The 24,663-nt window shown below is 37.9% G+C and overlaps 1 protein-coding gene across 8 annotated transcripts in view; it reads left to right on the forward strand.

Annotated features, from left to right (window-relative positions):
* The window catches only part of CDH11 (cadherin 11), a 742,884-nt gene that overhangs the window by 418,325 nt on the left and 299,896 nt on the right, over positions 1 to 24,663 (forward strand). Inside the window, exon 1 of one of the 8 annotated variants that reach the window (XM_090149365.1) lies at positions 14,109 to 14,173. The exons of the other annotated variants lie outside the window; for them this stretch is intronic. The gene's annotated coding sequence lies outside the window, so the exon portion shown is untranslated. Of the gene's footprint in view, positions 1 to 14,108; positions 14,174 to 24,663 lie in introns of those variants that run through there. 8 annotated transcript variants of the gene reach the window in all.

Here is a 24,663-nt window from a genome sequence, read left to right on the forward strand (position 1 = left end):
GTTAGCAAATTCAGAGGACAACACAGCTATGTGCTAGATACTATCTATTATGGAGAGAAACATGGAAATGAAAGATTCTTAAGTCTGAGCTGAAATATTTTGTGCTGCAAGTTCCACACTGCTTTTAAAACAAAATGTCTTGCTAAATGTTAGTTTGCAGCTTATATAAGAAACAGCATCCTCCACACAGTGAGGCACACCTTGATCAAATTTTCTCTCACTGGTGATCCCCTTGCATCATTTTTTGGCCTGCAGACTTTTTCTATTTACACTTTACAACGACTTCTTCCTTTTCCTTATTCTCAATTGCATTTCTTATTTGGTAACTGCTACACTGAGCTGGCACCACCAGACTTTATCAAATCAAGGTGTTTAATTATAAAATAAAGAAAAGTTACCACCTAAAGTCCCTCCTCCATCACCAACAAACTGGCTCTAAACAAAAGCTTGGTTTGACTTGTCAAAAGAAAAGGAAAGATTGCAAGGAATAAATAACTGAGATTGCCTGTTTGGTGGAAATTGGTTAATTAACCAAATTGAAATTACACATGTGGCTAATGAGACAAAAACAGGCAAACAAATTACTTCTGCTAAATGTCATTTGGAAACAATTAAGAAAATATAAACTTTTAGTTCAGTGACTGCAGTTGACCTCTAGTTAGCTGTGATGTTCCTCAGCATGTGGGACTTCTTGATATGTAAATGAAATCAGGAAGTGCAGGTTTGTAGCAATGGCACAGGGTCATTTGTAAATCCTTTGTAAGCTCTGATGGGTAAAAATGAAAAAGTTTTGAGTTCTGTGTATCAGCCTGTTGAATAAAAGGAAGGATTCTGCAGTATAGCAACAGGATCCCAAGGATATGTTTAGCATGGGAATAGAAAGAGCAGGAGTGGGGAAAAAAAAAAAAAATCAGAGAAAAAAGACAAATACGTACATTATTTTGCAAAGACTCCTTTGATCTCTACAGCAAAAAACATCATATGAATGCATGCATATCTGAATTTGTCTGCTGAAGAAAAATAAGTCTATATTGAAATCAGTGGAATCCAAGAACATTAGTTGAAAAAGCTATGGCAGAACAGGTACTCTGTATTCGGAATTCGCTGTCAAATTTCTATGCTACTATATTATGCATATTGAGTTCTGAAAGTTTTGGATCATCACAATGAAGTCTGAATCATTAGGCAAATTCTACAGACAAGATCAGCATGAGAAAGGTCTTCAGGATTCAGCTTTCATTTTGTAGTAGAGGGAAAATATAAGCACTGCTAGGATTAGAGTTAGCAAATCAGTACCTATTTTTCCATTCTCATTGAAATGTATCTTCTATATAGAACATGAGTTCTTTAGGTAGGCAAACTTTACCTGCATGGAAACTGATTTCCTCAAAACCTTTAAATGACATTTTTTAGGAGACTCAAAAAGCACCCTGTTACTGAATACGGCTGCAGTGTGATTACAGATAGTTTTTTCATGTCTGTGCTTTCAATGCTGGTTTCACAATCTCATATCACTGCTCTCTGGTAGGTGAAATGCTCCTGTCTCTTGTATCTCAAGGTAAACAAAGTTTGACACTGGAACAAGATCAAAATATGTTGAAATTAGCAGTTATGTTAAGAACTACAAAGGAAAAGGACATGGTCTTTAACGTCCTTCAAGCACAGAAAGGCAAGTGGAAGGTTGTACAGATGTCACAGTTTCCCATTCATTTCCTTGCACAGACCAAGAAGGTGGAAGTCTATTTTGTGGCCGGTTTTATTTATTTATTCAAATATGAAATTTCTACAGCTCTCTGATGGATTAGCATTCTTTTGAAAGCTTAGATGTCCAATGAGAGATGCCTACATGTAGCCACCTGTAGACAAAGTCGTCATATTTTTAATTTGTTACCCCTCTGCTGTAGAGCAGGCTTTAGTGCATCCAGCTGAGGGCATCATTTGCTCAATCTGTATTTGCGATCCAGCTATTTCTTCTGATAGGGCTATTTTTCTTTATTAGGAAATAGACCATAATCCTTTAACACAAACAGATCTTATTGTTCACACAGTGTGTCTCAAAGAAATTAATGGAACTGAAAAAGTTACTGATACGGACTTTGCTGTAAGGCCCATCTGTAAGGGACAGGTTCTGACAATTGAAATCCTCTCTTACGTGAAGAATCTCAGGGAAATCATCTGCTATGTGGAAAGAACCCAGAGACTTGTTACTACTTGAAAGGAAAGTTCAGCTCTTAATCTTCTCTTGCAATCAAAGACATTGTCACAACAGAAAACTAACTTTCTCCCTTCTGATTAGAACCTGATATTTCAGCACTGGGAAACAACTCATTTCTTGGACTACTTTGCCAACCAGTTAAATGACTTACAGGAACACAAAACAATATTTTATTCAAGAGAATTGATCCCTCTCTGCATAAAGCTTGCTTTGTGACTTACCATCAGTAAAATTGTTTTCAAGAATTTGATGAATTTCTGAAAATGGTTTACAAATATGTCTGTCAGGGTGATGGCATTTTCACAGCTCTCATAACTTTGAAGCTGATGTCGCTTGCAGCAGGCTGGTGAAGCATTTGGAAAATGTGTGTGTGCCTCTTCATTTTCCACCCAGTCCCGATACCTTTCCCAGGGAAGAGGATGTGCTGAAATCATTTCTGGCTTTTCATTTTTCCCCAAATAGTGCCAGTGAAATGGTTCACTCAAGTGTTACTCTGCATACCAATTGGAGTTTCTTGTGGAATCACCCGTTAGATAAACAAGCTTTTCAAAGCTAATAGGTCATAAATATTTAGCAAATAAAGTCCTTACTTATCACAGGGTTGAATTTGTCTGCTTTCTGCGGCCTACCACAGGAGCTTTTTCAAACAGACAAGCCATAGAAGGGCAGATAATCATTCTGTCATGCCAGAAGAGATTCGGGCTTGAGTGTGGCATTGAAGTGAGGTGCCAAACCTGCGGGTAATGGTTGGAAGATGATTGCTGTCATGATGTCAGAACTGCGGTGCTTCCTGTGTTGCCTGGCGTGAGGCCTGCATGGGAAGGCGGCTCAGCCATGGGAAGATCATGAACTGAGCACCAAAACAACGGGTAGACACTTCTTCCCCCGAAGAACACGGAAACAAAGAGCTGAGTGAGTGAGTGAATGTTAACAAAACAAAGCCCTTAAAAATAATTGCATTTTTCATATTGTGATTCATTTCAATTTCATGTCTCAAAACACCACTTCTCAAGTGATTAATGTTTTCTCCATTAATTGCAACTGTGCTTGAGTGAAGGTCTTTCTTCATAGTTTTAAACAAAGAAATATTGTAAGGGTCACAGGATTAATGGCCTGGTGCAGAAGAGCCTTTCCATTGCTATAGAGGGAAGCAGGCAGATTGTGAAAGCAAGCTCTCTCTTGAAGTGATACAAAATCCAAAATTAGAACCTACTTTTGGACATAAATCTTAGCTCCTAGATTTTTCCCATCTAAACCCTTTTGTATTTGTGATTTTTTTTTTGGCTCACCACTCTATTTGAGTAAACAGAGTATAAGTAAATAATAAGGATGTCAGCTTCAAAAATAAGGAAAGCTTGAATGTCTCTTCTCATTAACACTGGGTGTTAGTAATGTAATTTGACCCATGTTGTCTAAATATAAGGAAACTGTGGTTTATCTTAGTGTACCTGTATAAAGATGTAATGGAATTAAAGGGAGTCTGGAGTAATTAACAGTGCTAGCATCTGTTCTTGCTTTTCCTTCTGTAATTTTTGTGTCTGCTTGCTACTCAGAAGTGTGGTAGTACACTGGGCTGCATTGATGAACTGCAGCTTAAGAGAGTGTGTGTACATCCTTGCCCAGACATTTTGATCAGCCGTAAGTCAAGTCATTCTGTACTTTAATTTCTCTACTTTGTCTACTCGCATAAAATTTCTGAGATAACAGTTGATCACAGGTGTGTTATATAAAATCTTAAATATTAAAATATATGATGGAAGTGTTATTTTTCTATGAGAATGGATGATTTTACAAGTTTGGAAACTGCACGTGTGTGTTTTTAATATGTAAGTTTATATGTATACATTTGCTCATTGTTAAGTATACATTGCTTCAAGTAAGTTCTTGGTTCTGATATGAACACAAGTGAAACTTGCACATGTTCTTAACTTTACTCTCAGTTTCAAATAATTTTCATAGTGTTTTCAAGAGGATGAGTGGGAGTGGGAATGACATAACTAACAATTTGGAATTCTTGTTGGCTAAACATGAAAGGTGGAATAGGTAGCTATCGTGTAAGCATTCTTTTGAGGCACTGAGGAAGTGGATTGCCAAGTGAGATTATACATATAATCCAGTTTCTTTTATATAGTCATTAAGGGCTATACTCACTCTTCACAATTCAAAGTGAATATATTCTGAAATACTCTTGATCAGTTGGATGCTAGTTAATTCACATTTTACAGTGAATTATAATTTTAAACATGTTATTTGTATGCATGGCTCAGATACTCAACTTCAACATATTTCCACGTGCATTTTGAATGTTCTTTGTGCGTTTTACTGAAGAGCATACAGGTTGTCAGCTGCTGAAGGCTTTTGCTTACATTTTAAAAAAAAACCCACTAAGTTACTGAGTCTGAAAAATATGGGATAAAAATAATCAAGGATAACAAATTTGCTTTGTTTAACCTGTGAATATTTTAAGTACTTGAAAACTCAGATTGACGTTTGCTTTTTGACTTTATGCAATAATTGTTGTCTAGGCTTCAGTACTCATGAGCCTATTAGATCTCTGACAGTGTCTTGAATTCAACACACAAATTCAAACAGTGAAAGCTATTGTTTTATTGCAGTTAGCAACTGTGCTCAGTGGAGATGGCAACATGCTAAAAATTAATTGAGAATTTAACCTTCAAATGAAAAATGTATAGGCCTTATACTTTATTATAATCAGCTTATAGTCATACATGACCTTAGAGATAATTTGAGCTTTTTACTGTTTTAATTCTGTTCAATAAAAAAAGCCTTTTTTTTTTTTTTTTTTTTTTTGCATAGCCTGCTAGTACATAACATTCATTCAGTATCTATTATCTTGTTTGAATAGCAGGGTTTTTAAGGATTCTTGCTTCTGTTTGCTAAGTGGAAATGTAACAAGATTAACAGCAAAGTCTGTTCTTTGCAGCTTTTAGAACAAAAGCTAATCAGCGCTCCCATAAAACTTTAAAATTTTTATATTCTTTAATTTTGCATATTGTTAGCTGCAAGCTGATCCCTAATGTTTGTTTTATTTTCATCTGTCAGAAGCAATGCCAAAATATATTTTGTCTGACTTAAGTTGGCACAATTAATCCTTAGCTGGAACAGTCTCTGACGTTTTCTGTTTGATTGAAGGATCTGATCTGGTCGTGCATATACCAGTCATTTCCCACCAAAAAGACATTAGCTGTTATCTACATATTTTAATAAATCTATTCAAGTAAAATTCATTGACACAATTTTTTTTGTATTTATGCTGTATGTGGAAGAGTGAATAATAGAATATTTAAATATGAAAATATCATTATGGTGTATTGGCGTTTTCTTTTACATTTTTGTTCATTTTTCTTGACTTGAATAACAGCAAAAACAACAAACCAACCACCCACCAAAACAAATTATATTTATTTTAAAACTATTCTATTTTCTGTAATATTAATAGATGAGTAACATTTTAATCTACGGAATTAAATTACTGAATGACATACATTGATCTATCTTGGCCACTGCATTAGGCTATTATGAATGTCCTTCTACAGCTTTAAAAAGCCTTCTAGAAACTGACTTTTCTCATGGATATTTTTTTAGTGTATATGCATTTGTGTACAGAAATAGGGCTGTCTTTAAAGTAGCAAACCACAGCTTTTGAAGAACTTCCCCCAGATTTTTAATCTGTTAACACTTGGCTTTTTTTTCCTCACAGGTGTGAAATTTGCATTCTTCATTAGGGTCTGCTTTTTATCTGAAATGTTGATGTGCTTATGAAGAGTAAGAAAAATTACACAAAACAATTATACTTTCTTTTCAATAACAGGTAGCCTTTTGCAAAACCCTTATCTCATAAGTTTTCCGTCAAGGCTGGCTCAAAACCAGCATTTCCATCCATATCTATTGAAGTCCTGTCTGCATACTGAAGCTGCCCATGGAGCACTGGGGAGAATGCAGTGATGAGCACAGCTTCCATCCCCAGTGAGACAGTAGAGTTCTCTTAAGGAATCAAAAAACAAAGCAGATGAATCAAATGTGATCCTTAAGGGAAATGCCCACTTCTCATGGGTGAAATCCTCTATTGTCTGCTGGTGCTGTATAATGATATCAATAAAATATGGGAATAAAAGGGGTCCTGTCAGTAGAAGAATTGCTTTTTCAAAAACGTTCTTGAGAAGATTAACAAACAGTGGTTAAAAATTCAGTTGTCCTTGAATTGGAGGAAAGAGATCTGAATGTTCACTTCCTGGTTCAGAAAAACATCTTTTTAAAAGCCTGGCTTTTCACTGGAAGCACACTGAGGCATGCTGCTGTTCCTTTCTGTACGTGTCCTTTGCATAACTCGACACTTCTATTTTTCTGAGCTTTAGTTCCCTTCCATTGGGGAATGGTGTGCACGCTTTTCTCCTTTCATATCCTAGTGGATCCCCTTCCTGTGTGCCTGTAAGCTTTGTATGTTGTACAAGCAGAAGTAGCAGCATTTATACACAATGTCTATATGTATTTGCAGGTGTTCTGCCCAATTTGTTTCAGAGTTATGAACAAGAAAGTGATATGTTCTTACAGTGAATACAACCCTTACAGTGAATATATCCCATATATTTTTCTAAATCTCCAACGCTAAAATGACTTTTACAATTAATTTCAAATTACACAGTTCTCTACCCAGGCAACCACAGGCCTACGGCTAAATATTCAAAATGTCAGGGTGTTGGGAGAATCTCACTCCTAATTTGAAATAATGCTATTAGCCACAGTGAGCTTGCACAGAATTTATCCCATCCCATGAATATTTCTTATTTTTGTACTTTACTCGTCATATATGCAGAAAAGACAGGCAATATTGGCTTGCATTGATTTCATTTGCCTTTTTTTTTCCAAATGAAAGAGAGCTGTCTTTTTCATCTCCTGCAAGAGTGATTGTTAACTATAGGGAAATTGTCTCAAACAGTAGGTCAATTAATTACTGCATTTTTAAGCTCCCCCTTGTAAAACAGCAATTAACTTAACTACGTTTTGGCGGATTTCTTCCTCTGGACTTATCCATTTGAAATCACAGTAACTCTGGGCAGATAACACTGCTTTATTACATGTGACAGCTTTTCAGAAGATCATATTTTCCTTTTTAATGAATTCTGGGACTGAGTTTGTTTTTAATTATCTGTGGCACCTTTTTATTACTAACAGAATGAGAAAGCAGTAAACGTGGAGATAGTGACGTGAATGGGGACTATCGACCTCCTACCAATGGATATTAAATGGAGTGGATCTCAAAGTCCAAGTTTTATATAATGAGATAAAAATTGTAAATATTTACAATTCAGCAAATGTGATTCTAAGGCCCTTTGCACTCTCTTATTCCCTTTTCTTTTAAGATTTCATTTTTTGTTTTTATTCAAAATGAGTAAGAGTTGTCAGTTATTCATGCAGTCTCTGTGTACAGAGATGCATACTTGTTGAACAGGGCAGAACTTACAGCAATGTGGGCAGGAAGATTTAAAAAAAAAAAAGTCACTGTTAATCTTTCAAAGTTCAGTGTTTTTTTGTCCTTAAATGACATTACTTCGAACAACATTTGTTAGTCTGGTACACGCAGAGCTAGGCAATTTTAGCTGGTTGTCATTTACTTCACAGGTATTTCATGGTAGGAGGATAATGATCTTTCAAATGATGTCGTTGAATGGACAGGGAGATTCCAACCACTCAGGCTCAAAATAGATTAAAATAGGTTGCATGAGATTTTTCCATTCTGATAGCCTAAGTAGCACATCACATCCAAAGTATTTACTGAAATGCTTGAAAGATTTGTCCAGAGTATGAAGAATAAGGAGACAACTTGAATGGTGTGGGATATTTGGAGTATTTACTTTTGCAAATGGCCATTTGTCTCATTAGCATCTCAAATGGTCTATCAGAGTGTGGTTCAGTCTACCAACTGAATAAATACGACATTATCCTTTTTTGTTGCTGAATATAGGGCACCAAATGTTTGCTTATGTGGTCTAGTATGATCAGTGGTGTAGCTCTTTTGACTACAGTGGAATTATATAGCCTGGCCCTGTGACCCTAATCAAACTGAATAAGATGAAAGGTTTGGGAGAAAAGAGCTCAATCTCTACATAATAAGATCTTTATAAAGTATTATGGGATTAGGCCTCTGAGGAAAGGAGAAAATACACATAGTGCCATTTTAATCAGGCACATCATAATAAAGGAGGCATACAGCATGATATTAGAGAAATGTTTTCTAAAGATCAGTGATAAGACTATGAGAAATTAAATATGTCACATAAATGTAAAATGCAATGTGATTTGCCATACAAGAGAATTTGGTACCTTGACTTCACATAACAGTTGTATTTTTCTGCATTTCCAGTGATTCATACACTTTTAGCTCTAAGGAAATCTGTGCAATAGACCAGTCGTCTTAAATAACGTTGTTTTTGAAGTCCGTGGTAAACACAAGTACAGTTTGGCTTTAAATTTATTAGAAGTTTATGTCTACTAATAGACTGATTTCTGTATTCCCTCCGTTGCTTAATACAGTGGCTGCTTTGTTTCCACCAGAGATTAGTGATGTCATGCAGTATGTCCATCACGGTGAGATTAGCAGTGAATACCCTGCTTGACACTTCAGGGACTCTTACTGAAGATTCTTACACATCGGAGGGCAGAGTTATTTTTCTGAATATGGAGTGGTAAGGGAATAACCCAAGGGCAGTGGATTATTTCTTCTTCAAATTTGTACGCTTCCATTTTTCCCCTTGGTATTAAGTATTTATTGTTAGAGGTCCCCACAGTAGTGTCTGTTTTCTGTTTCTTGGATGTACAGAGCTGACGCACTAGATTTCTCCCCTTGTTTTTGTTCATAGCTATGTTAAGAAATAACATCAGGAACGAGTGACAATTCGTTTTGATAAGCCTCACAAATAATTAAATCAAGAATTCAGTTTTAGTGCCACTCAGTCTTTTCTTGATGTCATTGTTCTTTCGTGCTGTTGGCCTTTTATTCTTTTTTTTCACTTGTATATACCAAAATAACTATGAATGATTTCCTGATAGAGGATCATGACAGGAGAATGCAGAACAAGCAGTGTTTATGCTGCTGTTCTGCCAAAGGTTGGTGGTGATGTGGCAGGTTGAGTTGTTAGAAGAAACAATTATTTTTTCTGTTAGAGAATTTGTAAAGAGAGAAGAGGTATGAATCTCCCACTACCTCTGTAGTACTTTGAATAAGACAAGGGGAGGGCATGGCAGCCAATGCTTCATTTATGCTACTGGTTATCATAGATAAATGTTTCCTAGATCACTTTTACTGAGAACGTCCCAGAACATAGGAAACAATGTATTTCTGGTTCCTCCACTCCTTGAAGATTTTTATTGTACTGTGCAAAGGTAGCAGAAGGCAAAAAGTCAATTTACAATGCATATTTAACTGTCATTCAGTGCTCTGTGTACAATGTGGCTTGATGGGGGGTTTTGCTGTCCTTCAGCTTCTGTGCAGTAACTCCCTTGGCTTGTTATCTGCTTGCTGAGAGTGATGCCTGGGAATTAAAATAAATTAGGCTCAGACCAAACTTTTGGGAATTTAGGATATGGAAAAGAAGGTGGCAATGCGTACTGATATGCTGCAGGGAGAGAGGGAGGGAGGAAAGGAAGGGAATAAGCACAGATAAAGGAAAGCTAATGCGGTAAGAAGACAGTTTTTACTCCTGGGCAATGGGAATTGCTTTTACTTTAGAACATAGAAAGAAGGAACAGTATTTCCAATAGCAGAAATACTGACAGGTCTCCTCTATACTATATGCACCATTTTGTGTCGTTTATTATTATAATCAGCACCTGCCTGCAGGGTTTATTATTAACCTTGCTAGCAAACACTGTTTTGAAAAGGAATCTCCTGTTTCTCTTGCATATCAGAAAGGGCTCTAGGGGGAGTAAAGCAGCCACTGAAGGTATTTTATCATCATTTTGCTCATTTTCAGGCAGACACATACATAAGCTCTCATGGAGTTCCTGTATCTTGTGCCTTACTATTCTGTTTCCTAAAGGAAACTGAAGATTTTTATCTTTCTTGTAAGTATTTAGCTGACAAGACTCAATAGTCAGCACAAGTGATATACCCCCAGAATGCTCTGCCTTTCAAGTCATGGTGATATGCACAGCTACAGCCCACTTTGGGTAGTCTTTAACAAATCAGGATTTGGTCTGAATTCCAAATGATAGCACTAGTTTAAGGCAAAACACGAAAATGAGATCAGCAGAAGAGAAACTACAAACAAGCACATAGTTTATCCTAACTGTGGCAGGGAGTGAGTTAGCAGAAGATGTGGGGAGTAGATCTGGCTATGTGTCCCACTCTGATTGTGATGATGTTGGGTTTTAGACTGTGTGGCAGGCAGATGTGGAGGCCACCCGGCAGGAATTGGGTGCTCTCACTTGGAAGGGCTGTGCCTTTCTTGAGGTCAGCATAGACCACATCCTTCACTGTTGTGGCAAGTGAGTGTACAGAGGCCAGGTGAGTTTCAGAATGCTCCAGAGGTTATGGCTAGAAGAGACTGCTGCACCTTCTGGGGGCTTCAGGAACTCATCAAGGCTGGAAAAGGAGCCTGTGGCACCAGGAGGCCTCAGAGCTGAAAGTACAGATGGACATGTACAGGGGCTTGCTGGAGGTGTCAGGAGCTGGAACGAACTTTGGTAATAACAGCTGATTGCCTCTGGCACAGCCCTGACCTCCATCAGTATTTACTGTCTTTAGATATTCTTGCCTTTCCTTAAGATCCTGATTGCTATTTACAACGATTGTCACCATGTGCGTCTTCTGATGACTTGAAGAAGATGGTTTCCACTCATATGGCTATCAAAGATCAGCAGATCAGTTAGGAAAATGTGTCAGTCAGTCTTACTGACAGCAAATAGGATCGTTTTGTAAGTGTCATTTTAAAGGGACTGATGTATTGATAGAGGTATGGGACATGAGGTGAAGTGGAAAGGTTGCACCGTGTCTGGGTTCTGGGCACAGGGCAATGACTGAATGGCTGGGATAATTCAAGAGCAAGGCGGTAAGAGGATAAGGCTTGGATCACTGAAAATACCTGTCCAAATGCTTTATCATTAGACAAACTCCCATTGTTCTTGTTCTGCAGTTCTGAGAAATTGGAAAAAGGATTTCGTTCAGCACTGAATCAAGCAGATTAAATGAAAATCTTTCTTTTCTCTTTGTTGCAATATAAACAGTAAAAAAAAAAAACAAAACAAAAAAACACATTTAAATATGTACTTGAATTTCATTTTAAATTAAATGCTAGTTTCAAGGCAAAGGTTTGTTTTTTTTTAATTTTAATTTAATTTTAATTTAATTTTTTTGAGAACATTGAATTGAGATGAAGTCTTATGTTTTTGACCAAGTAGTTAAAATTATCTACTCTGTCAGTCATAATAATCCTAGTATTTTGAGACTATTTGTTCACATTAGTAAGCTTTTATCTTTATAAAATATGTTAAAATACTGCATAGTAATTTTAAATAATGTACATATTGGTTTCTCTGTAGTAACTTCAGTAAGAGCTCAGGAAGTAGCATGGCAAAGTTGCAGTTGAGGATAGAGAGAAAAGATGTAATATGGGATCTTTGCAAAGAGAAAAGTTTATAGAGGATGTTGGCTTTTGAATCTTGTTCCTAGTTTAAGCATAAGTGTTGAAAGGCAGCCATGTGTTCAGATATCTGTTATATGAATTGTTCTTAAGGCTAGTAATTTTTTCCATGGGTAAGGCTTCCCAGATTTCTTCTAAGCCATCTGTCGAGAAAACAGAGCATTAGATCATCAGACATTGTTTTCAAAGCTCAGTAAAATATTAGCTGTTTAACCCTTACATTGCTTAACTTCTCAGAGTACTCTAAATGAAGGCATTGTATTTCATTTATTTTATTTCACAAATTGAGAAATAGAGGAGAAATCTTGAGTAGCTCAAATATAACAGAGTTAAAACAAGAATATGGCAATTCAGGGCTTCTGGTCTTATAATGACAAGAATGAAAAGTCCTTTCATACGTATGGATAGCATGCTATTATGGTAATCTCGCTTAAGAGAAATTCTAGAGGATCATCTATGATCAAGCATGAGGAAAGAGTGATCTAACTCCTGGGGGGTGACTCCAACTCCTCTATTACTGTGCCTGCCGCTGTCCCTGTACATGGCAGGCTTGTCTGCAGAGTGTTTCTTCTGCTGAAGAAGTTTGTTTGCTGAAAATTCAACTGTCTTGAGATCATGTGGTGAATTGAGTTCTTGAGGCACACATTTGCCACTGGTTTTTGCTATCAGTTAGTTGTGACGATTTTTTGGTTTGTCTGAGATTAAGTAAAACTTCCTAAAAGAATAAGAAATAGCTACGAGGGGAGATGGGGCCATGAAAACTCTGTGGAGAGGAAGAGAAGAATTTTAGAAATGGTGATGTTACAAATGTCAGTTGGTTCCTGAAGAGCCCAGATCTAACATAATACACTAAGTAGGTAGTGTATGTAGTGAACAGACAGTGAAAGATGGTTTACCTTAATGTAGGACTGATTGCTCCTCCAGATGTCATGGGAACACCATATTGAGGGGATGCATAGCTGGGAGAAATGGATGACTCACCAAAAGTCTGTGCTGCTATTTAGTGGGACCTGGACAGGCTGAGAGTTGGGTGGAGAGGAGTTGTATCCTGGGGTGTATTCAAAAGAATATGTTTAGCCAGTTGAGGGAGGTGATCCTTCCACTCTACTCTGCCCCAGAGTGGACACATCTGGACTGCTCCATGGTTCAATAAAGACAGAAAACTAAGAGACAGTGTCCAGGCAAGGGGCCACAAGGACGTTTAGGGGCCTGGAACATCTCCCTTATGAGGAAAAGCTGAGAGACCTGGGACTGTTCAGCCTGGGGAAGACTGAGAGGGGATCCTACCAATGCTTATAAATATCTGAAGGGTGGGAGTCAACTGGAGGGGGACAGACTACACTCAGTAGTGCCCAGTGAAAGAACAAGGGGCAATGGCACAAACTGGAACATGGGAAGTTCCATATGGGCATGAGGAAAAGCTTCTTTACTTTGAGGGTTGTAGAGCAGTGGAACAATTTGCCAGAGATGTACTGGTGTCTCCTTCTCAAGGAATATTTAAAAGCTGCCTCAGTGCTTTGCAGTGTAACCTACTATAGGGAACTGCTTTAGCAGGGGTTAGGCTGTAACAATGCCTGCAATTCTGTGATTCTGTGACACAGAATATGGTGTCTGGTTGGATTAGTTTCTGCACTATGAAGAATAAGGTGGAGAAATGCCAGGAAGGCAGTAGCTGTGACATGCCTAGCTCTGGAGGTGATATCACAGAAACACAAAAAGAAAGTTTATTCTCCTGATCATATAAATAATGTGAACGTGACCTATTATGATAGTTTGGATCTCATAAAACATAAATAATTGCTGTCCATTGGTTTGCGCACCCTCATACAAATGATTTTCTCGGTAAAATAGTAACATTTCATTCTAATGTCAAGAAAGAAATACAGTTTTGAAAAGGCCGTAGATGTAATAATTTTAAATTGTGATATGTCTGGGAGTATATTGGACTATTAAGCAGTTCCTTCTCCTAATAGGATCTCTTTCCTTGAACCTGGTAGTGAATCTGAGTTTACCATTGACAGTGGGACAATACTTAGGTTCTAAATTGATTCTTGGGTAATCTTGGGCAAAGCTTGCAGCTGTTGTTGCAACTTTAGCCAAGCTGTGATAGTATTTAAAAGCACAAAGTGAGCAGGAGGTAAATATTTGACTTGTGAAAAATGTGCTAGTTCTTAAGCTGTGAGATGCAGGAAAACTAATAGCTGCTGAGATTAAAACCCATCTCCTCCTCCCAGGGACAGCTCTCACAACCATGGGGATGCTAGGGTGGCTCAATTCCTTTCCTGGGAGGACCAGAAAGGTAGGATAGTAAATGATGACTTGCAGCATATTTTATGGCCTATTGTACGAGAACAGTGTGTTGAGAATGTCCTTGGTTGTCATCAGTTGTTGCAGGATGCTGTAAATCATCCTTATTTTACTTTATGAATTGTAGAACTATCATACATTTCATAGGTATCTCAAGACAAGATAGTAAATTTCAGGTGTTGTTTTTTTTTTCCCCATGAATTTATAGCAAAGTCCAGAAAATAGCTGCTTATGCAGTTGGAAAAAATAACTGTAGATATGAAGAGCCATACATTGACTTCAGTTTGTGCAAAAAAACTCCCTCTGACATCAAGGGCAATAGGTGGTTCATAAAGTAATTATTCAGTGGAAAATGGAGGGAAATATAAAGAAGAGTGTACTAACTGAGGCAGAATATTGAAGAAATGGAAGTGAATAAAACTGTTTTCAGTAATTCTTTTTTGTCTGACGTGTAAAAAGAAGAAATCTCCAAAGCAAATTTTGTATATGTAGGTTGCTCTGAAATTAATGCATCCTATTTGTTTCCATGGAAACTACAACAGATACAAAAAGCACAGTAACACTATTTGATAGACCAAATCCTCAGCTACAAAGCAGTTTTTCAACATAATTATCACCATTAGTTAAGCATTTTTGCCAGTGATGAAGAGCTCTGCTCATAAAATCTGCATCAATGGAGGTGACCCACTGTTGCCACTACTGAAATGCACCACTCATCACTTCACTGTGCTCACACCCATGGTTTGGTTTCCATATATGTTCAGTAAGTGTTGGTGAATGTCAGTGGGTGCCACTTTTTCTGCATAGAGGAATTCAGTTCCACATTTTTGCTTCATTCCATGTCAGATGCCATTCAGTCAGACTACCCTCTGCTGCCATCTGTCACATGGCAACAAAATATAGTGGAGAACTGGGAGGAAGGTTCAAGCTCTACTGCCATACCACTGACATCTGCCTCTGATTTTGTGGGCCAACGTAATGAAATAGGAGGCATTATTTTTGGAGCAGTCCTCACATTGGATATTTTGTTAACCCGATAAGAACAAATGCATAAATCATCATTTTTCTCAAAATAGCTGCCAAATTCTTCTAGAGACATTTCTGGTGTACTTTGAAAGAGCAGATAATTTGTTTGGAGAAGCTTAATGTTATTCCTAAAGCTGTACACATCTTTATATAAAATTCATTTAGATATTTCTCATGTCAGGGGATATAATCTAGCCATAATGTTGGAAGAAAGTAGCCAGTAAGATATTATACTGTGAGCGTGTTAGAAAAGTTGAAAATCTGCTTATTGCCTTGCATTCAAAATCTGATCCTACTTAATTGTTAAAACTCCTGGATAGAATTCTGTGGAATTTGTGTTTCTGCCTAGGACCAGATGTACCATCGAATGCTTACTGACACAAATGTGTTCGAACTCTGTTTTTATCCCTCTTTATACAACTGCTTGTTCGTAGGCTTTTCCTGTTAAAATGCCTTTCTAGGAAACATCTGCTATATATGAGAGAGGTTGGACAAAGGGAAATATCTGCAAAGGTTAAAGCTAACTTTGCATTCTACCTTGTTGTAGAGAGGGGAACAAACAGATTGGAGAAGGCAACTGTTAGCAGTATATTCTGCGGCAACTCAAATAGTTTATGTGTTTTCTTCCTGCTTTTTTCCAATTATAACGGCTATGATCTATACATTTCATGCACAGTCATAGAATATAGTAGCATAATTTTTATGCAAGGACATAGTGTTGCCAGCTGAAAGTAGTTAGCAGTTTGTATTACAAATATATCTTCTAATTTTCTTTGCTATAATTGTGATGACATTGAGCTAAAATATCCACATTCTGCTAATAGTTACTTACAAAAAATGGACGTTTTGTTTAGCTCTGAAGTACTATTCAGATGATCTGCAGATAGTAATGAAAAAGACCCCTAAACTGCAGTGCTTCTGCGGCCTTTAAAAACTTCAGTGTATAAAATTGCTCAATTTGGAGGAGCACTTCATTATGAAAGAAGCAATTTAAAAAAAGAAATCCAGAAAGTTAATAGGTTTTAAAGAGTCTAATGTACATTCAGTACCTTCCTGTTATTAGATAATTTTAGTTAGAGGGTGAACACTCGAAGTCAACACTTAATTTAAAAATAATACTGTAATAGGAAAGGAAAAAAATTCAGACCTCGTAAGATGGCTTCTCATCAAGTTGTGTTTTATCTACCGGGCCAATGGTTCTATTCATCAGAGGAAACTATAATGTTTTATCTTACAGTTTTTTCAGAATTAAAAGCTTATGCTCCCTTGCATCTAAAGAGATAAAAGACACCACAGCAAAAGGTATGTTGGTTTTGTAGTTGTACAACTCAATTAGAGAAGATTAATCTATGAAAACAATGAGATCAGCATATGTTAACAGAGAACCCAGAACCACATTCTGTGGTGAGGCTTTCTGAAACACGCGGCTGTGTTTTCACGTTTCAGTTAAAGCGTGGCTGAGAGGAGTAGGGGGAGAAGAAGGGAAAGAAAGCGTTCAGCGAAGAATGCTTTTCTTCTTTGAAGTGCCCAAGTGCTAACATAATTACAAAAGGGAACAATACGATTCTTAATATGCAGTGACAACATGGAAGGAAAAACGCAGAAGAGAACAGCAGCTGAGGCAGTCTTTAATCAGGGTCCCTTAGAAAGTCCCAGAAAAAGACACAAGAGGTCTGATGAGACACAGCTGCACTAATCCTTGTATTAAAAAAAATATTCAGAAAGAAGGGGTTATGTTAATGAAAGATTGATAATGCAAGACACAGTTGGCTGGAGAAGATTAATGTATTAAAACAACCACAACAAAGGATCCAGCAAGCCTCCTCCAATTGTGCAACCACATCCTGCGGAGGTTTGTGCGTGCCGCCTTGCACAAGCCCTCAGCGCCCCGTGCACCTGGCTGTAAGACTGTGGAGGTGTCACACTTACAGGCAGTGACCCGGGATGTTCTATTCATTTATGCATTTAGCCAGACAGTATGCAGCAGAAAACCGGTTTTGGTAGAAATGTAATTGAAACCAGAATATTCCTCTGAAACATTTTATCTGAAGCAATGAGGATTGATAGAATTGATAGAATTCCTTTTCTAGAGAGTTCTCAACTGACTTTACCCGAGATATTCTTCTTTGGGCCGTGTGTAAAACCCAAGCAGCTGAAATACTAAAGAGGAAAATTCTTCACATTCCTTCACTTTACACTTTTTTTTTTTTTTTTTTTTTTTTTTATGACATCGAGCAGTGCTGGGAGATATATAGCATATCACACACAAGCTGAACTGCCCCATTCTTCTGTCAAGTCTTTAAATAACTTGGATGATGTCCCAGAGGGAAGTGTGAGAGACGCCCTGGTGGCTTGGCGTGCCCAGCACGCTGCTGTCTCCCTGCGCTGCTTCACGCTGCGGTTGGCACCGTGCCTGCAGGTTGTTCCTGAGCAATAGCGGGGTCCTGCCCTGCGCTGAGTGAGAATTCCCCACGTGTTGGCTCAGCAGTCTGGGCGTGATGGATAGCGCTGCAGCGTATTTTTTTTTTTACGGGGATCATTAGGACCATATACTTCTCTTCCACCTATTCATCTAACTGCCTCCTTTAACCTGAGAGCGCTCTAAGGCTGATCTGCAAAACCTGGGCAAACCTGGAACCTGACCAAAATAATAGTCTTACAATTTTTTTTTTTTTTCTTACATTTAATATGATCTATCTTGCATGTAGTGAACACCTGCTTGCTTCTGCATTGCTGACCTTGCCCTATTTGACTTTAATTTGCAGCTTAATTTACCATTGACATTTTCCTTTTCTAACTCTGTGTTTTCATTCAGTGAATAGCCAGTGCCTCTGGCATGTTTCACTGGCTCCATGGCTTAGTGTAGTTTCCTGTAATGCTTCCTTCATCTGCAGGACACAAATCAAAGACAATTGCAAATAGTTGGAAGCTTTTTTTTTTTTTTTTTTTTTTTCTTAAAAGGGAAAATCAATAACTGAGTTACTATTCGGCGAGTTTTATAAATAAAACAGAGTTTTCAAATTCCCATATGTTTCATGAGACATTTTCCATGTTCATAAAAAATAGCTTAATGGAAAGCAGAGGTGTTTTTAGGCACTAGATTGATGCACCATAACTGACCTAAGATTTCCTGGCAAATATCAGATGATGACGTTTGTTTAAAGCACGCATCAAGAGAGCATGTGATGTTGGCACTTGATGTGTTTCTAGCACTCTTCCCATTTCCAGAGCAGTTAGAAGCTGCCTAGAGAGTTTCTGGCAAACTTTACTTGAAAACTACCCGTCTGGAGCAGCAGTAATTGATGGTAGTAAGAACCCCTTGATTAACTTTTCAGAATACCCAAGAGTATGCTATAGGATGTCTTGAAGAAAGGCTCGCAGGGATATCACCTGGAGTGCATTAATTGTCCATCACAATTCTTTAATATAGAGTATCTAGTCTAAAAATATTTTGAATTCTTTGTACCTTTTTCAGTTATCTTACTGTAAATATGGTGTTATTTATATTACTATCCTAAATAAATTTATTTCACAAAATGTGCTTATAAATTCACTTTGACATGTACATTAGGATGTTTGATTATATTGCCTGTTGGGTGTTTATAATTTCTTCAGGGGAAAAAAAGAGTTTTACATATTGTTTTCAGATGCTCTGCTTTGTGTTATTAAGTATTTGGTGCTTCACAATGGTAGTGAATTAAGTTTATGTTCATGCTGCAGTCGATTACCAATTTCCAACAGTAAGTATTTATTATAATGCTGGTTTACTTTTAATACAGCAAAAGTAATTTCCAAACTTCTGTGATGGATAGTGCTGTTTTTGCCAAAAATGTTTTATGCTATCTCTATTACATTTATCTCTGTAGTGATGCATTGAAATTACAGTCACCTCTACAAAGTTGACCTCTCCAATAAAAAATAAACAGTTATACAAGCCTTTTTTGGAGCATGCTCCGGGCATCCCCTAGGCAAATTTCCTTCATTATGCTCTTACATCTTTTCTTGCCTGAAGTTCCTCTGAAGGTTTCTGATCCATCCTCTAGCTTGGAAGGGAACTGTTGCAACCACCAGCTCAGGACGAGCACTGCTTCATCCTGTCTTTGGTTCTTCAACTTTCATAGATAGATGTTCGGCTGCTGAATGAAAAATTGTGGTTCTGGTGTCTTATCAGGGTCCTTCAGGATAGGAGATAATGTTGTTCATCCCAAAATGAGGAGGTTGCTCCTGCTACCACTCAGGTTTTGTACACTAGATAAAATTAGGGATCCACTGAGAGAAAAGCATGCTTTGCTAGATCTGAATTTCCTTCCTCTGAAGCTGGAAGTGTTATTCCTGAAGTCCTGATTATGAACACAGTACTGGAATTTTAGAAGTCTGATAAATACTTGATCACAAAATGTTATGCGTGAGCACGCCTCTTTGGGGATGCACACTTACTGCATACATTATTGTGGTAAGGCTATTCTGCAGCATTCTGTGTTTATCTCTCGTTAATCAGAAGCCTGTTACTAGACTTGTATTTATGGTGAGTTTTAACAAACAGAAGTGGAAACTTTATGGAAACTTTTTTCAGACAGAGAAATGTTTGAATCCAGAATGAGGTGCGTAAACTGATGAATCCAGTTCTGTGAACCTTCCAGAATTACTGAATTAAGTTTTACATGAAGCTCTGTATAAACACAAATGTGTTGAACCCCAGTGCTAACCTTAAAACAAAGTAGCTACAAGGAAATAATGTGGTGATGGCCGTTCTACCAACAAACTGATCTGGCTAAATGAAAGCCCCTCCATTCACTTTATTAATGAACACAGCTTCATTTAATGGCACTATGGTGGACAACAGCGGTGTTTAAAAGGCAATAAAATCAACTAATGCTTTCATTATAATAATGATAACTGCATCAAAGGGACATCCATACTCAGCAGAATGTCTCCTGTAGTGCATAAACATCACCACCACAGGAGATGCTTATTGCTTTAGACATGCTCCCTTTGATGTATTTATCACTCAAATGTATTAGTTCTGCTTCACAGTTGTGTGCAGAAATAGCACTAAGGAAGACTGTATTTTACATGAGCTGTACATAGCATCGTAACCTTTGGATACCAGGATCAATAAATAAAATTAAGTCAAAACCATTTAGTCAGTAGAGTGGATGTTGACTGTTCATGGCAGCATTGAAACTCCAGCTGCCTTCATATTTGTGTCATCTAGAAGAAATACAAATTCTAACAACATCTAATTATGCAAAGATGGTTTTTCTTATAGGAAATATTTTCTGTCATTAAAACTGAATTAATTAGGTCATGCCCTCAGACGAAAGAATAATGAGCTACACTGTGTGGTGTGTGCATATTTATTTTGTCTAAAAGTTACTATTCCTTCCGCGTTGATTTTGATAATGTGATTTAGATAATTATGTGCCATACAGATTATTTTGTATCAGATGCAGCTGAAATAACTTCAGTTATGTTGTAGTTTATTAGTACATAGTGTCCATTAATGTGCATGTATAATTACGGTTGATGTTCTGCATTCACTTCAACTACTGAAAGAAAAAAAATCTCTAGCTTCCCCAAAATAACTGAGATTGTTTATATGGAAATAATATTAACATTCAAGTCACGTGCATGTAGACTATATAGTACAAAACTCTTGTGGCTGATGCTTCTATCTTTTCTTAAGCCATGCATTTTAGATGCAGAACGTGGCAGGCCACCTGCTAAATTATCAGAATGCTTGCCTCTGTGTGTGGTATTTTGCATCTTTTAACAACTGCACAACTTCAGGCTATAATTTCTTTTTTTCTTTCTTTATTTTAACTTCGGCTGTAGAGGCATGGAAGGATAGAGAATGATAACTGTGTGTGTGTTTGTTGGGAGGGGAGGAGGGGAATTTTGTATCAATATAGCATAAGGAGATTAAAACAGTATTGTTTGGTTTAGGATTCCTTAAAGTAAGATACGTAATCATAAAAGTTATAGGTGCATTTTTGATGAAGCTGTTTTGTATGTTAAAAAAAATGCATTATGCAACTACTTAATTTGTTGGTTCTTTAGTTTTCTTTCAGTACAAAATGCACACACTGCTATATTTGTTTTCACCCAACACCCTGTAGATGACTGTGCTCTCAGCTGGTAGATGCTGGAACTCCCTTACCAGACCGACAGCATGCAAGTTGGCTGCTTGTGTGTGATACAACACATTACCTGTCATGGGTGCATTCTCTGGTGAAGATTTATCCATGTGCTCTGCCTCATTGAAGTAAACCTTAGGTACTGCACTTTGCTGGTGTGAATTCCTAGAAACACATACTAAGCAGTGGCTTGCAGCTCTTCTATGGGAAATGCCTTTTGTGACCAACAGTGAGGGAGTATTTAAATTATCTCCAGCCTGTCTGTCAAGGAGTGTTTACTCAGGAAAACCTGTCAGTGCCGTTGGTAGTATTGTGAAAGGGACAATTAATAAGAAATGAACCACTTGCATTATTGAAAAATGTTTTTGCGTACTGAAATGTTGACTAAAGAGCATTCTTTGAGTGGGGATTTTAGAGATGGTAATAACTTGACACATCGTGTCATTCTTAACGTGCAGCGTGTAATCATTCAAGGAACAAATGCTTATATAGAAGTGAACTATATGAACTATACACAGATTGCACAAGGTAGAAGAAATTCCTTAGTTGTACCCTTTCCAATGAGATCTTTCTTCTCCTTACCTTCTGGTTTAATTTCTTAACATCCTAAGTTTTCAGTAATTGCTAGGTAATATTGACAATTGATTGAGTGTGGTTCTTACAGTGTTATATTGTTGATCTTTTATTTATAACTAATCAGAGGCTTAATTATTTATTGGTTACATTTCATGTCACATTTAATAGGGTGATGTCTGGGCATAGGAGATTGTTCTGTTAATTATACAGGGAAATCTTGTTTGAAGGCAAATAGCTTGACTAGTCTATTTCTTGCAAGCTATTACTCTAGCCATACCAAAAATAAGAATTGGAGAGAAAGATTGTCTTCTGAGATGCATGTGTTTTTTATAAGAGCAGGAAAAGGAAGGTCTCATTATTTACTTGTCATTGTTATAAACCAACAAGTATGATCGTTTGCATACAAATGCTTGTTGACTTGGGCTTCCTTAATGCTAGAATACTTGGTGTAATATGCTTATCAGCTGCTGATTCCCATCAAGTCTGTCACGTAAAACCCCCTTGTTTTATGTGAATTAATCTTCCTACTTGCCTGCTGCTACTTAGTGGTGATGATTTTAATATTCAGAAAAACTTTACCTCTGAAGTCAATTAGAAGTTGTTCTTCTGGAAATATACATTTTGAAGGGATGGCAAAATTCCAGAGTTAAGTCTTGCACCCACCGAAGGCAGCGCCGAATCTCCAGCACAGCCAGAGCTTCAGGAGCATCAGGGTTTGGTACGGCTGTTTGAATTCAGCGCAGCAGAGACTAATGGGATGGAGATATCTAATTGGGATTTGTATCTAAGCTTTCTACAAGTTTTGCACCTCTTTCTGTCTTGTGGCTTAGTCTTGTAGAACTTCATGCTACAGGTGGATGTAAGTGACATAAGTGTTCTTTCTAATGTTCCTTGCTAATGCTGTCTAGCTGTTATGCACTGTAAATAGAGAGGGGAACAACGCTGAGTTTTTCATGCGTATACCCCCAGTTAATTTCTGCTTTGAGATCCTTTTCTTCAAATATAAGAGCTGTTTGTACTGGGATATTACCTTCTGCAAAGTTCACAGATCAAATACAATTGGATGCTATGAAAATGTGAGAAAATAGATGTGTGGCTTTGTGAAAGAGACAAATTTTCCGCTCTTTCTTCGACATTAGCAAAAAAATATTTCAAAATTTTCAGCTACCTCAAGGTATCCAATTTTTGTTTGACCTGAGCTGAACTGAGGAACTTAATGGCTCGGTTTTTCACTGCGTTGCCTTTAGTCTCAGGACACCAAAACATATGCTTCTGTAGCTTCCAAACTCGTTATTTAGACAACAGCTGGCACTGCAGCAGCTCTGTGCGCTGCTGTGAGCGTGGCTGGGTTTTGTCTTCCAGCCGTTAAGCAGAGCTGGCTTTCTGTGGTCAGCTCATCTGTGTTTTCAAGGCTAGGATCTTCTAATGGATAGCTGTTAAGTGAAAGCAGTACCCCAGCTAAATAGTAGGCTCCATCTTCAGGGGCTTAAATTTTGATGAGTTTCCAGATGCTTAAAGCAAGGTGATGTTTTCACAGGAGAATGTTTTATTTCTCTGGAGCAAAGACATATAAAGATAGCTTTCTCCTGATCAGAGAGGAACCTGCCATCATCTTAAACCCGAGCAAGGTGTCTGACAAAGTATTTGTGGCAGGATGGTGGGGACAGTGGGAAGGGACTGTCTGCTTGAAGGGTGGAGAGGTGTGGGGTGAAAGAAGGACTTGGAGGGAGAGAATTGAAACAAACAGATCTATACGGAGGTTTCTACTTAACAGCTTTACATGGAGGGTCAGGACCTATGCATACCTTCCAGTTACCTGGATAAAGCAGTATGTTACCTTGTGTTAATTGGCAGTGGCCCAAGCTTTGAATTGGAGGTGAGATCTGATCTAGCTAGGTACCAGAGCATGATAAAGCTGCCTAAGAGCTCAAATCTCATTTAGAGATTGCCTTCATTTTCTCCCCAAAATGTCATATCACTCAATTGTTATGTTTTTTTTCCCAGGTGCTGGAGACTATAAAACAAACGAGATGTCTTTTCAGTAATGTGAACAGTGATTTTTTTTTTTTCTCCCAAGATTATACTGCAGAGGGAAAACATTGGAGTTGAAAAGAATTTTTAGTAGGAGTACATGAGTCTGTCACAAATAGGTTGAAGGAAAATAAAACAAAATGGACTTATAAGCCATAAAAACACTGTCAGGTTTTTAAAATGCTAGTACTCTGTATTGGCTTTAAAGCTGTGCTGGCTTTTTCTTAGTCCTTGCTCTGTCTGGCACTCTGCATTTCTCACAATGTCTTAAGCAGGAGTGCGTGCTGGTGCTTAGCTTCACAGCCCTGCAAGAGCTTTGGGCCTCCTTGTCTCTTCATTGTTGCTCTCCATTGGTAGATGAAGCATGGTTGGCTGCTGGATGCATGCTGTGGCTCCAGAGAGCCCTGAGGCCTCGCGGCGGGAGCTGGAGCTGAGCAGGTCAGTTAGTGCCATGGCAGTGCAGGACAATTGGTTTTAATACCAATTGTTAGGTCTGAAATATAAAGAGAGATGCAGTGAGTTGTAGTACAGCTGCACTGCTCACCAGAATGGTAGATCCGTATCTGACACTGGATGCATTAGTCACTGTGTTCTGTCCTAACACTGAACCCTGGGATCAGCCCTTAGCCAAGCTGCTATCGCTCTGCTGCGTTACCTACCACAAGCAGCATGGGAAGCTGTTAGGAAGGCTTTCCCCTTGCCTCACACAGCA

The sequence above is a fragment of the Phasianus colchicus genome, chromosome 13 (genome assembly GCF_987193195.1).
Source record: "Phasianus colchicus chromosome 13, bPhaCol1.hap1.1, whole genome shotgun sequence".
In the NCBI taxonomy this organism is placed as follows: domain Eukaryota; kingdom Metazoa; phylum Chordata; class Aves; order Galliformes; family Phasianidae; genus Phasianus; species Phasianus colchicus.